This window comes from Octopus bimaculoides, chromosome 7 (assembly GCF_046866305.1).
Source record: "Octopus bimaculoides isolate indiv1 chromosome 7, ASM4686630v1, whole genome shotgun sequence".
NCBI classification, from domain to species: domain Eukaryota; kingdom Metazoa; phylum Mollusca; class Cephalopoda; order Octopoda; family Octopodidae; genus Octopus; species Octopus bimaculoides.
In genome coordinates, this window is record NC_142934.1 from 5198164 (window position 1) to 5213927 (window position 15764).

General features: G+C 40.9%; 1 protein-coding gene across 6 annotated transcripts in view; it reads right to left on the bottom strand.

The window, feature by feature from the left end:
• The window catches only part of LOC106881921 (ETS homologous factor-like), a 46910-nt gene extending 37306 nt beyond the window's left edge, over positions 1 to 9604 (bottom strand). For 3 of the 6 annotated variants that reach the window (XR_016242503.1, XM_089354681.1, XM_089354684.1), the window contains exon 1: positions 8447 to 9601. The gene's annotated coding sequence lies outside the window, so the exon portion shown is untranslated. Of the gene's footprint in view, positions 1 to 8446 lie in introns of all 6 variants that reach the window. The other 3 variants (XM_089354683.1, XM_089354682.1, XM_089354685.1) reach the window with 2 other exon arrangements.
• Between the last annotated feature and the right edge of the window lie 6160 nt (positions 9605 to 15764).

The following is a 15764-nucleotide window of genomic DNA, read 5'->3' on the forward strand; positions in this document are numbered from 1 at the left end:
ACACACACACACATACATACATACATACATACATACATACTATAAATGACCCATATTTTGTTTGCCTGTCATTCTAATTGCTATTTCTCTTTTCCGCCTTTGTATCGTCTGCGTCCGAATGTTCTATTGTCCTCTATTGCGTTTTTATTCCATTGTTTTATATTTATATATACATATAGCGGCGTACGTACACACTTGTGCTCACCTTATAGTAAGTATGTATCTAAATTTTGAACTACTCTTACTCTATCTTTTCGTCCCTCTCTTACTTCCTTCCTTTTTTTCTTTTTCTCGCTCCCCCACTCTCTCACATTTCAACGCCAAACACGAAGGATGCATTGTCAGAGCTAGGATGCGTGCTCTGAGGGACGAGGGAGTTGGAGCGGCCCGAGAGGCCCGAGTAGCGGAGGCGCAACGAAGCAACAGAGCCACCATTAGGTCTCTGACAGATGAAGAAGGGGGCGAATTACTCGAGCCTGAAAGGATGTGCGAGGCCTTTCAACAGCACTTTGCCCGACTGTTCGGGACAACTGGTGGATCAGAACGCAGAGTAGACTTTAGTGCCTACCTGCATGGCCTGCCACGACTCTCAGCAAGAGAGGCGGAGTGCTGTGAAAGACCCATCACAGCCGCAAACGTACGGGATGCGATGGCAGGCTGTAAGGGAGACAAGTCGCCAGGCTTGGATGGTCTGCCCTACGAACTTTATTGTCATATGCCAGACTTGTTTGGAGGCGTCTTGGCAGCTGTCTACTGCAACTGGCAGCAAAACGGGAGCATCCCCGTCTTTGTAAAGCGAGGAGCAGTGGCACTACTAAAGAAAGACCCAAACAAGGGGAACATCATAGATAATTTTCGGCCCATCACTCTGCTCAACGCAGATTTGAAAATTTTGGCCAAAGTGTTAGCCGAGAGGTTGGCGCTTGTCATCGAGAAACTAGTCGACAGGGCGCAGACGTGCGCCGTGCCGGGTAGGAGTATCCATGACAACCTTCATCTGATCCGCTACATCATGGATAGGGTAGTTAAGGAACCTGGCATGGGTGGGGCGCTGATCAATTTGGATCAATCAAAAGCTTTCGATAGGGTAGACCATCACTACTTGGAAGCCGTCCTCATAGCGGCTGGTTTCGGTCCCGTCTTCCGCGGTTGGATCGCTGCCTTATACAGCGGCATCCGCTCGGTAGTTCGCGTAAACGGTCATCTATCCAGACCTTTCGGCATCATGCGTTCGGTTCGTCAAGGATGCCCCCTCTCGGCCCTTCTGTATGTATTGACTCTTGAGCCTTTACTGCGGAAGCTGGCGACGCTGAGGGTCATCCCACGAGAGCTGGGATGTGGGACGAGCGTGTCTGCATACGCGGACGACGTCACCGTCATAGTGTCGAGCCAAAAGCACATCGAGCTGGTCGGCGAGAGACTAAAAGAATACGAAGCGGTAACGGGAGCAAAAATTAACCGGGATAAGTCAGTCGGCTTGCGGCTCGGTATCTGGAGAAGCAAGCCCATGCCGTCTAACAGCGTCTCCACTGTGGGACGCTGGACCGACGGGCCGGTTAAATTGCTCGGAGTCTGGTTCGGTCCGGACCTCTAAATGGAGAAGAACTGGGGCGAAATAACGACTAGGGTGGTCACTCTCACCCGGCAATGGGTCGAGAGGAAGCTATCCCTAAAAGGTCGGGCGGGGGTGGCGAACGCGTACATTGCATCCGTCATCGAATACCGTCTGACTGTCGTGCCTTGTCCCGACCCTACCATCACCAAACTGGAACGCATACTCTTCCGCTTCTTGCGGAAGGGAAGCGTTCCGATGGTTAGGCGATCCATTTGCTGTCAACAGCCGCTAAATGGGTATGCCGTGGTTGATGATGCGCAGACATGCGCTGAGAGTGCGACATCTCCGGCGCTTCCTAGACGACGGTGAACGGGTGTGGTCGTCGTTTGTGCGGCGCGCTTTCCCGCAGCTCGTCTCCTTAGCCGAACTGCAGTCGTGGATTAAACAGAGACCTAGGCTCGGCGAATGGCACTGCGAGTGTCGCGTTGCTCTCAAGCAACTCTGCCGTCCGGGACCAATCTTGTGCAACTTTGATTCCACAAAAGCGTTCTATAGAGGATTAGTGGAGGGGAGGTGCGACGACGATCTCGGGCAGAATCTGGGCGTCGACGAGGAACACCTGACCCGCCTGTTCAGGAGAACTTTCGGTCCGAGACCTATGGACAACCACCAGAGATCCCTGGCCTGGCAGTGCTATCGAGAAGCATTACCCGTTCGGGATAAGCTTTACAGGCACGGTTCGAGACACACCGGACCGACCTGCCCGAGATGCGGTCAGAGCGACGAAACAGTTCTGCACGCACTCGTGCAGTGTCCAAAGATTCCCGACCTGTGGGCTTATGCCGAACGGCTGCTGTCACGTGTGGGACGAGTCCGCTTGTCAGCCGAGTCTATTGTGCAAATTGCTCCACCACCGTCCCTCAACAGGGAAGGCAAGGCAGTGTTCATCATACTGGTGGCCATGGTGAAAGAATGTGTGTGGTGGACCCAAGCGAAAGGATTAGAGACGAAAACTTACCTCTCTGGCCAATCGCTCATCAACTTTTTCAAGTATCACTTGAAAAGGAAGGTGAGAATAGAGAGACAGTTTTTGTCTCGTGAAAGTTTCATTAAAAGGTGGGTGAATGTAGCAAAGATGGTGCGTGCGAGTGACGATACCTCTTTGAGCATGATCCTATAAATCGAGGTTACCATGGTCTTTTTCGTAGGCTTTTCTCTCCATGGATAAACCTAATGTTACCCCATTTTACACAATTGACATTTTCTGTGATATACGATACCCCCCCCTTTTTTTTGCCCCTACCGATCCCTTTTGATCGGATTAAAAAATTTTTTTTTTTAAAGAAAAGCTCTACAGTTGTATTTGTCCCCTCTGTGTGCAGCCCTGTGTGGCTAATAAAAGAAAGTTATCTATCTATCTATCTATCTATCTATCTATCTATCTATCTATCTATCTATCTATCAATCAATCAATCTATCTATCTATCTATCTATCTATCTATCTATCTATCTATCTATGTGTCTCGCCGTGCTCTGGGGTAAGTAGGCATCTTACAACTGTGTTGCTGGATATCGCCAGCCTCCTCACTGAATCTTGACTCCTTATGCTTAAGTTTCCTCTGACAATCCTCCGAAAATCCAGTTTTCTCATGCGTAGGATGACATGCCCTAAAGGAAGTTTTGCAATTTAAAAAATTGCGCTTTGCCTCAAACTGGTTTAGCCGGTCTACAAATGCCCCGCTATTCACAAGCAGTTTATCGAAGTACAGACGAGGGCTGAGTACCAGGAGGGAGCCGGTAGCGGACGAAGAAAAGAAATTAGCAGGACCCCCATCAAAGGTACTGTCTCTCTCTGAAATCTGTAGGTTCTCTATAGATCATCTACTCTCTCTCTCTCTCTCTCTCTCTCCCTCTCTCTCTCTCTTTCTCTCTCTCTCTCTCTCTCTCTCTCTCTCTCTCTCTCTCTCACTCAAACACACATACACACACAAACACGCACGCACACAGTTTCCGACAAAGGGTAGAAACATAAAATGCTACGGGTATGATTTATTATTGAGCTTTTACAAAGTACAGGTAAGCCCCATGATGGGACGTTGCCACACAAATATGTTTCCCTTCATCCAAAGCATAGCCATCCGACTGTTCCTCATCGTTATTCTAAAACCTTTATTTCGCAGACGCGCTGACATGTCTCTCTTTACCTTTTCTATCGCTATTGTCAAGTCGTCTGCTCCTTTGAACGAAGTAGTAGCATACCATTCGACACACCCGTCTCTTCTCGCGTCACTCCTTCCTGTGTTCGGTTCTGTAGCAATCAATAAAGTTGTCGTATCGCAAAACGTGGTTCGGGGTTCGATCCTAAGCATTTAGGAAAGTTTTTCCAACGATATCGTTTGAATGATTAATACGTTGTGAATTAAATTAAGCAGCTGGAAATTGTATGGAAGCCCGTCGAATGGTTAATACCTACTGCAGTATGTTAAATTAAATCCGATGACCGGTTTAACATGACTACATGGTTCTTGAGTGTCTTTTGCAGAATCCACTCAGCAGCAAGAATTCACACAGGTAGGTCTTGGCTCCGAAAACATCGGTGTCTTGAAATACGTATTTCCACAACAGTAACCCATGAGATGTTATTTCTTCTCCCTATCTCCGTTGCAGTCTCGAAGGCATTGAAAAGGGTACTTTCTACCCCACTGCCTGTCAAAGCTGGCCGAATCGTTAACGGTGCGGATAAAATGGTTAGTGGCATTTCTTCCGGCTGTTTACGTTCTAAGTTCAAATTCCGCAGAGATCGAATTTGCCATTCATCCTCTCAGAGTCGATAAAATAAAGTACCAGTTGAATACTAGGATCGACTAAATCGACTTATCCCTTCCCTAAAGTTGCGGGCCTTGTGACAAAATTTGGAAGTTTTCATAATGTTGGATATATATATCCAGAAATTATGGTATGAAGAATCCCTAACAAGACTTCATATAGTCATGGTAACTTTGGCCTGAAGTGTAGCTTGCGGTCTACCCCTCGCTTGGATAATTTATTAATTATCCGGCCATCGGATTTAATTTAACATACCGCAACGGGCATTAATCATTCGACGGGATTCCATACAATTTCCAGCTGCTTAATTTAATAGGTTCCGTTATGAAACATATGTAGCCTGAATTTTATTTCATTCATTTCCTAATTTTTGGGTGTCTATTCGCATATACAACAACTTCTGTTGCTAACCATGAACTATAAAATTAACGTTTATCAGTTTATCGTACTTTGAGGCGGGAAAAATTCACAATCTTCTACGTCGATAAACCATTATTGTTCCTGAAAGTTGTTATTTTTTAAATATTTTCTACGGATTGCTTGAAGCTCATTAACTTCCTACACCTTGATCCTTGGATCTTACATTTTCCTATCTATCTATCTATCTATCTATCTATCTATCTATCTATCTATCTATCTATCTACTAAATACTAATTCTCTGCATCTTCAGTTATCTCTTGACCTTAGAGTGTGTCCACCCTGAAGGACCCAGTATTTTGGCCTCAAATTTATCTAGTTGATTTTGCTGGGGTATTCTATAAGGGGTTACAGAGCTGTCTATTGGGTTGGTGCATAATCATTGCGGCTTTTTTTCAACAAATTTTATTCGACAAAAACAATAACAATATTGAACAAAAACATTTTTAATGACGGTCTGACCGTCTGCCAAGCAAATGGGAAGCAGTAATTGAAGTCGATGGTGAATATGCTCCGGAATAATCATTTAAAGATGTTTTTTGTGGTTTCCTTCCAATCTTGGACCGGGCGAAGCGTTGTGTTCTTGAGCAAAACACTTCTTTTTACAATGCTCCACTCCACTCCACTCCACTCAGCTGGTGAAAAACGAATAATCGAACCCAGTAGTTAATTATTCTATCGGTCTGTTTTGCCGAACCGCTGCGTAACGGCGTAACCAAACCTACACTGATTGTTAAGCAGTAGCGGGGGAGAAATACAAACACAAAGACCCCCCCCCCCCCCACATACACATACATGCGATACGCTTCTTTCAGTTTCCGTCTACCAAATCCGCTCACAAGGCTTTGGTCGCCCCGGAGCTATAGTAGAAGACACTTCCATAAAGGTGCCACTCAGTTGGAACGAACCTCAAACTAAGTGGGAAACAAACTTCTTACCACACAGCCACGCCTGCGCAAATGTATGAATATTTGAAAGAATATTCTTTTCTACTTTAGGCACAAGGCCCGAAATCTTTGGGAGGGGATTAAGTCGATTAGATCGACCCCAGTACGCAACTATCCCAAAAGGATAAAAGGCGAAGTCGACCTCGCCGGAATTTGAACTCAACGTAAAGACAGACGAAATACCGCTAAGTATTTCGCCCAGCAAGCTAATGTTTCTTATTTCTTTATTGCCCATAAGGGGCTAAACACAGAGGGGACAAACAAGGACAGACAAAGAGATTAAGTCGATTACATCGAACTCGGCGGAGTTTGAACTCAGAACGTAAAGACAGACGAAATACCGCTCAGCATTTCGCCCGGCGTGCTAACGTTTCTTATTTCTTTACTGCCCACAAGGGGCTAAACATAGAGGGGACAAACAAGAATAGACAAAGGGGTTAAGTCGATTACATCGACTCCAGTGCGTAACTGGTACTTAATTTATCGACCCCGAAAGGATGAAAAGCAAAGTCAAACTCAGCGGAATTTGAACTCAGAACGTAACGGCAGACTAAATACCGCTAAACATTTCGCCGGGCGTGCTAACGTTTCTGCCAGCTCACCGATTTAGTATTTGAAAGAATATCGTGACTATATGAAGAATTCTTTGCAAAAAATCTTTTTAACACACACACACACACACACATTACTATTAAGCAGAAACAATTTAATGCTTAAAGGGCCGAGGGTTTCGTACGTGAAATATATATAGGCTCCAAACTTTTGGCCATGACTGTATATGTATATATATATGGAGACGTTTACTGAATGCTAGGTGTATGGTGAAGTCGAAATTCCTCGGAGGGGCGTTTTGCATGATAAATACAAGTCTGAATGGTATATACAAGCGTGGCTGTGTGGTAAGGAGCTTTATTCTAAGCTACATGGTTCCAGGTTCAGCCCCACTGCGTGGCAATCTGTGCAAGTGTCTTCTACTATAGCCTCGGGCCGACCAACACCTCATGAGTAGACTTGGTAGACGGAAACTGAAAGAAGCTTGTTGTATATATGTATGTGTGTGCTTGTGTGTCGAAAGAGTCAAGGTAGAAAATGCCAAAATAATTTTATAAAAAACATTTTAGTACCGGTTTCAGTCATTGAGACTTTTTCAACTGTAAGAATGGAAAACAATTAAATTTTGGATAAATTAAAAGAAACGTTTTTTAAAAGAATATTTGCATAGTATTCAAATATGCATAGTATTCAAATTTATATATATATATTCGTTTACTTGTTTCAGTCATTTGACTGCGGCAATGCTGGAGCACCGCCTTTAGTCGAACAAATCGAACCCAGGACTCATTCTTTGTAAGCTTGGTATTTATTCTTTAGGTTTTTTTTGCCGAACCGTTAAGTTACGGGGACGTAAACACACCAACATCGGTTGCCAAGTGGTGGTGGAGGGACAAACACCCCACCCACCCACCCATATACACATATACACATACGACAGGCTTCTTTCAGTTTCAGTATATATATATTGTAATACATTGAACCGAGGAAAAAAAATACTTCAACTCTCTACTTGAATAGACCACGTCACCGCAAAACTTGACTTAAAAATAGCATAACATCGTGGAAGCATAAGGCCTAGTGGTTAGAGCAGCGGACTCGCGGTCGAGGGATTGCGGGTTCGAATTTCAGACAGGGCGATGTGTGTGTTATTGAGCGAAACACCTAAGCTCTACGCAGCCTTCCGACAGAAGGTAATGGTGAACCTTTGCTGACTCTTTCGTCACAACTTTCTCTCACTCTTTCTCCCTGCATCTTGCAGCTCACCTGCAACGGACCGGCGTCCCGTCCAGGTGGGGAACCTATACGCCAATGAAACCGAGGAAACTGGTCCTTATGAATCACGCATGGCTCGAGAAGGAACAAACAACAACAAATCTATCAGATGCTGCTATTGATTCAGAAATGGTCTCGGCCAATTTTTGGTCGTCTGCTGGGACCAAGATGCAGTCTGAGTTGCAGGAAATTGAGAGAATGTAAGAATTTCGAATAAGTAAGAGGCTTTAAAAAATGTACTGGGGTCGATCCATTTGTGTAAAATTCCTCAAATCGGTGCCCCAGCTTGGCCGCAGTCCAGTTTATGTATCCATGCATATGAATGTGTATACTTTTTGGAACAGCTAATCAAAGTGATAACTCTAAAAAATAAATAAATAAATAAATGCACCCTTTCAAAGCCTAGCCAGGCTCATGGGCCCGGTTTCAATGGCGTATGTGTTCCCCCGCTGGACGGGACTCCGGTCCATCGCGGCGTTACTCATTTTTGCCAGCTGAGTGGATTGGAGCAACGTGAAATGAAGTGTTTTACTCAAGAACACAACGCGGCGCCCGGTCCAGGAATCGAAACCACAATCTTAGGATCAGGGTGCTGACACCCTAACCACTAAGCCACGCGCCTCCGCGTTAGCGCTAATAAGTCGGATTAATTGAAATTATGGAAAATATCAAAATTGTAATGTAGGAATAATCTACTCTTCATGTCTATTACCATTAAATCACCTCAACAAACAAACAAGCAAACAAACAAGCAAACAAACAATCAAACACAAATTTAAGAATGACATAATTAGTCTCGTTTTAAGATTGCGACCTAATTGAAAAGAAAGAAAAAACAAAAAAAAAAACAAAATCCAAGATTGTTGCACAAACCTGTTTTGATGTCTGCTTTTTTTTTCTGACTTTTTCTTTCGTTTCTCCTGTTTTGTCAGGTAAAGTCCTATCCGAGAATGCGTAACCACCTATGCGCTTTCATTGAGAGTTTCCTGATAATTCTTTCGATCAGTGAAGCATATCAATGCTTTTCAAGTCTTTCTTTAGATTATGTTTGTACATACATAACTTTTTATTTGCATTCGTTGTCTTTCTTGTTCTGTTTCAACTCAAGTCTTCTTTACTTGCCATTCATGTCGCTGCTGTTGACCTGTCTTCATGTCGCTGCTGTTGACCTGTCTTCATGTCGCTGCTGTTGACCTGTCTTCATGTCGCTGCTGTTGTTGCAATTACTGCCGCTGCTGCTTCTGCTGCTGCTGCTGCTGTTGACACATTTATTGTCGCTGTAGGTATTATTAAGTCTTTTATAGAATAGAGATATTAAACTATTTCAAGGGGTGTATTTGTACATGTGCACCGCTGTGTGTGTGTATGTGTATGCGTGTGTGTGTATGTATATATGTGCATATATGTGTGTGTGTGTGTGTGTGTGTGTGCAAGAGTTCATGCTTGCACGGTTGTGTAATGCAATAACGTTTTACAGTATAATGCAGAGTATTGTTGTTGGTGTTCGTTTGACGGTCAACTGATTGAACAGATTATATCTAAGACAATTCAACCGTGACCATCCGATCTTATCTTTCAGTCATTGTCTATCTCGGACTACATTATCCGACGATTACATTATCCGACGATTACATTATCCGACGATTACATTATCCGACGATTACATTATCCGACGATTACATTATCCAATGTGTCTTTTGGTATTAATACAATAGAGTGTAATTTGCTATTACTTCTAACAAGTTGAACCGCCACGTAGAGGTGCACTGCATGGTACTCTATAACGCTACAATGGCCTTCATTGGACGTACTCTACCAATTCCTTTCTCAGTCTTCATACTGCCTTTTTGGCAACAGTTCTAACTCCGGAAGACCTGTTACACCATCACCATTGTTGATGTTGTCGCTGTTGTTTATGAATAATGTTGTTGTTCTTAAGATCGAAAGATTCGATGACTGCATTGACTAAAGATCAAATTTCAAATGTAGCTGAAAGAAAAGGAAAAAGAAAAAAACCCATGCACTGTCCTATATTAAACCTGATATATATATATATATATATATATATATATATATATATATATATATATATATAAAGAAACACTTAATATTGCTTTGTACCACACACACACACGCACACACAAACGCTTGCGCATCCGCACCCCGTCTCACGTACATACGCGCACACACATCTACACACCCTGTATTGGGTTTCTTTCACCCAGCCAACCATTATTGGAGATAACTAAATAAATATAAAAACAAATAATAACCCAAACACTATCTCCTCCCTCTTTTCTTCCTCTTCAGTGTGTGTGTGTGTGTGTGTGTGCTTTACACACACACACACACACACACACGCGCACACATACAATAGCTTGTTTGTCTGTTCACCTGTCAGTCACACAGACACACATACTCCACCACACAAAACACTCTCAATTATCCGAGACATTTATTTCTTATTGTGTACAATTGGAAATTTTTGAAATCTGTCAAATAAAATCTAGATTGGCATTACTATTATTATTATTATTATTATTATTATTATTATTATTGTTCAGTAGTTTTATTGCGATGTCGGGGGGGGGGGGGGGGCAAACACAGACACACAAACATATACACACACATACATACATACATACATACATACATATATATATATATATATATATATATATATATATATACATATATACGATGGGCTTCTTTCAGTTTCCACCTACCAAATCCACTCACAAGGCTTTGGTCGACCCGAGGCTATGGTAGAAGACACTTGTCCAAGGTGCCACGCAGTGGGAATGAACCCAGAACCATGTGGTTGGTAAGCAAGCTACTTACCACACAGCCACTCCTACGCCTGTCTCTACTCACTATCATTGGGGATTGCAAAGTTAATGAGCTTTCGATGTCTTTTCTATCCTCTCAATATATTTATTCCCCAATAATAATTATTATCATTTTACATACGCTCAACAAATTTGCAGTCCTATGGTGGTTATTTTATAATAGTTTTCTAGCTGTATAAAACCCCTGCCACCTTCTGTGCGTTGTATATATAGCCTTTCTATGTCAGATTTTGGGTGGTGCATCCTATATCCTGTCATTATTTTTCTTGTTTTCCTATTATTATTATTATTATTATTATTATTATTATTATTATTATTATTATTATTATTATTATTATTAAGAAAGCAGCGAGCTGGCAGAGTCGTTAGCATGCTGGACGAAATGCTTAGTGGCATATCGCCCGTCGCTACGTTCTGAGTTAAAATTCCGCCGAGGTCGACTTTGCCTTTCATCCTTTCGTTAAGTACCAGTGAAACACTGGGGGTCGATGTAATCGACTAGTCCCCTCCCCACAAATTTGAGGCCTAGTGCCTCCAGTACAAAGGATCATTATTGTTGTTGTTGTTGTTGTTACTATTATTGTTATTTTTATTATTTTTACTTTTAATCTGCATGTTTGTTACAGTCACTTGCCGAGACACACCCAGTGTCCTGGGGCGAGGATAAGAAATGTTACAGTATGACTGAAAGCTTGGGGAGGGGAAGTAGCGAAATATCTCCACGTAATACAACACAGACATTTAAATTGATAAGGTTTTTCAAAGGATGTGGGCAGTACTTGTCAGTACAATCTTTTGGATTTCTCTGAAACATTGAGACAAGGTTCTCCTGGGATCTTATCTAGATGTTTCTGACATCCCTTTTTTATCATACCTATGGCACTTACAATAACAGGAACAGTTCTCGTTTTAAGATGCCCCATCTTTTGTATTTCAATTTTCAGGTTCTTATATTTACTTAGTTTGTCAAATTCCTTGACAGATATATTTTTATAGGTGGGAACACTTACATTCATTAGTCCGCAAGTATTTTCTTCCCTGTCTTTAATGATTATGTCTGGTCGATTAGCCTGGTTCGTTCTGTTAGTGTTGATTGGAAAATCCCAGAGGTTAGTGACATTTTTACCTTCAACGACTAGTTCAGGATGATGTTCATACCAGTAAGCAGGAGTGCTGATTTCGTAGTGTTTACATATTTTCCAATGTAAATACTATCCTACCCAATCGTGGCGATTTTTGTATTCGTTTGGTGTCAGCACAGGACATTCCGAGACGAGATGGTCTATTGTTTCGTCAAATATGTCGCAGAATCTGCATTTAGGGTCAGAACTCTTTTGAAGAAGGTTAGCCTGGTATTTTTTTGTGAGAAAGCTTTGCCGCCAATATGAAACCTTCAGTCTCTACTTTCAGTCCTGAACTTCTCAGCCAGTGATGGGTTGTTGCTTGATCTACATCAGCATTTCGACTTCGAAGTATATACTGTCCATACAGAAGCTTCTTACTCCACCGCTCCTCAATTTGTTTCTGCCTGTTCTTTTTTGCAGTCTGATTCATCCATTTTGCTTGTTTTGTGGCAGTGGTTTCAGGTTCTTCAAATATTTCAGGATTAATGCCAAGTTCCTTTGCGAATTTGCAAGCTTCCTTGACAATAGAATGTGATTTTTTTGCTGCTTTCTTGTTTGCACACAAGTCGCTGCGTCCTGTACCCTGTACTGGATAAGTACCGGTTCATTGCTATTGTGGAAGCTTCATAGCACAGTTCTACCTGCATCATTCCTCTTCCCCGCCCATTACTTCTGGGTAGGTACAGAGGATCAACATCTGCTTTTGGGTGGTGCATGTTCTTAGAAGTTAGTAGTTTTCTTGTCTTCCTGTCCAGGCGTTGGAGATCTGTAAGATTCCAGTTAATGATGTTCAAACTATATTGGACTACTGGAAGTGCCAATGTGTTAATGGCTTCGATGCGATTTTTAGACTTGAGTTCAATTTTTAGTATGAGTCTTATTCGTCTGTAATATTCATTTCTTATTTTTTCCTTCATGGTAGCATGTTGTATGCTATCTCCGTTTATCCCCGGGTATTTGTAATTTTTTTGTGGGTCAAGCTCATTGATGGTAGTGTTGGTATCTAATTTAATGGATACTTTTTTTCCTGAGCTTGCCTCTTACGAAAGTTGCCTTAGCACACTTATCAAGGCCAAAATCCACCCCGATGTCATTACCGAATTCTTTAAAAGTTGTTAGCAGCCCTACTGGCTCTTCGTCATTTCTAGCAGACAGCTTCAGATCGTCCATATAAAACAGATGGTTTTATTGTCGTATTGTAAACTTTGAGTTCATACCTGGGGTTATTTAGTTCGTTTGAGACTGGGATCAGTGCAATGCAAAAGAATAATGGAGTATGGGAGTCACCTTGAAAAATTCTTCGTTTGATGTTGATGTTAATTTGGCTCATGCCATTACTAAAGTTTAGAAGGAGACATGTATTCCACTTGGCCATGCTACCTTGTAAGAATTTGGAGATGACAGGAGAGATCTTATATATCTCAAGGGCTTTGAGAGTATCCAATTATGTAGGACACTATCAAAAACTTTCCTGTAGTCTATCCATACTCAGGTTCTTTTTGCTCCGGGAATTCTCTACAATCATTTTACTTATGATTAATTGATCTTTGCACCCATAAGAATTCCTTTTACAGACTTTTTTGAGCTTGTGGAAGGATAGATCTGTATTCAAGGAAAGCATATATTGTCACTTAATATGGATGTGAGGATCTTGTAAGTGGTGTTGAGACATGTTATTTCCCATCAATTTATCCATTTTCAATATCCCAAGTACTTATAGCCCGTCTCTTCTATCTGCTTCAAAACCTCCTCCAACGGTATCGCTAGCCCGTCCATACATTTAATTTTACCTCTCTTCAAGACTAACACACCACACTTTTTCAGTCCAAACGCAATTGTGATATCAGCACTGAAAGTATACTCCGTATCAACGAGGGAACTGACTTGGGATTCATCTTTACCATAAAGTTTGAGGCCATCCATGATTCTTTGGATTTTTCGTGCCTTCAGTTCTTGGTAGAAGGTATGTTGTTTCCTTCGGTCAGCCAGGCAGGTATTTGCTCTGGGTTCTGGATGACATCAGTCAGAGATGCAGCGAAATTTTGGTGTACTTCTGCTAGAATTATTATTATTAAATTTATTGTCCTTGCAAAGCTTCTAACGCTGCAGTTGCTCTTTCATTTCCTGTTCCATTATCTCGTTGAACTCTAGTACACCAAGGTATTTGTATCCTTCCGTTTCAATTTGCTTATTCAAGTCTCTATTCGGTAATTCTGTCCCCGTTAGGGACTATACCTTGTCTCTTTTTAGGTAGATTACTCCGCATTTCTTGAGTCCAAATTCCATTCTAATATCAGTACTAAAACAGTGGACCGTGTTCACCAAGGAACTCACTTGTGTCTCATCTTTGCAACACAGTTTCAAAACTGAGTATTAATATTTTGGGTCGATAACTGATGAAGAGTTAGGGTCCTTCTGCGTCTGTCCTACGTGTACGTTTTGCAATATTAAATGCATTTTTCATTTAATGATTAACAGAACCTCATGCATCCCGACTTTTGTTGAGAGTAAGTTTATATATATATATATATATATATATATATATATATATATATATATATATATATAGCAAATGAAAGACGGAAGATGGAATATACACGAATTTATTATCAATCACGACAATTGTTTCGGCACATCTACCAGGTGTAAACCATTTGTTTTATTATCCATTATATATATAAATATTATAATTAAGGGTATAATAATAATAATAATAATAATAATAATAATAATAATAATAATAATAATAATAATAATAATAATAATAATGATAATAATAATAATAATAATAATAATAATAATAATAATAATAATAATAATAATAATAATATATATATATATATATATATATAGTATTTTAGCATTTTCTACCTTGACTTTTTTTCCATATATATATATATATATTCTTTTATGTGTTTCAGTCATTTGATTACGGCCATGCTGGAGCACCGCCTTTAGTCGAGCAAATCGACACCAGGACTTATTCTTTTTAAGGCTAGTACTTATTCTATCGGTCTCTTTTGCCGAACCGCTAAGTATGTGTATGTTGGTTTTTCAGAATCATTAGAGCGTCGATAAAATACTTTACGGTATTTAGTGGCGTTTACGTGCATTTTACGTTCAAACCCCGCCTTGACTAACTTCGCCTCTTATTCTTCCGGATTTGATAGAATAATCTAATGTATGACCTCAGCCATCCGTCAAACACTACTATACAAACAAATGAAGTAAGCATAGAAAATCGTAAAGTCGTTCATGGAAGCATTATCTATCTATCTATCTATCTATCTATCTATCTATCTATCTATCTATCTATCTATCTATCTATCTATTTATCTATCTATCTATCTATGGAAAAACGGTTTTTGTAACACTGATAGCTATGGCAAAAGAATGCGTGTGGTGGACGCGTTTGAAAGGTCTACAAACAAACACTTTCCTCTCTGGTCAGTCCCTCGTCAACTTTTTCAAGTACCACTTGAAAAGGAGGATGAGGATAGAGAGGAAAGTGTTGTCGAATGAAAGTTTCAATAAAAAATGGGTAAATGTGGCAAGAATGGTAAGAATGAAAGACGACACCATTTTAAGCATAGACTTGTAACAAAAAGAGACAAAAAGAGAGAAGGTACTTACTTTCATGTACCTTAAAAAAAAAAAGCCTGAGGTGACCGTGGTCTTTTCCGTAGGCTTTTCTCTCCACGGATAAACCTAATCTGTTCCCCGTTTTTTACATCGACTGTGATACACGATCCCTATTGATCGCCCCTCCCACGTTTGTTTTTTTTTTTTTTTTTTTTTCTTTCTTCCCGCGATCCCTTTTGATCCAAATTATCCCTCCCCCCAAAAGCTCTACTTTGTAATTTGTCCATTTTCTGTATTTAGCCCTGTGTGGCTATAATAAAAAGATATCTATCTATCTATCTATCTATTTATCTATCTATCTATCTATTTATCTAATACAAAAAAACACTATTATACAAAACAAAACAATGCAATACAATACAATATAATGTAATATAATGTAATATTGTACACACACACACACACACACACACACACACACACACACACATACATGTATTTATATATGTATACGTGTATGTGTGTGTGTGCGTGTATACACACGTGTATGTGTGCGTACAACGGTGTATATACACATACACACAAAAGAATTTAGACTGCGCTTAACAACTACCCCTTTCTCCTCCAATCACTCCC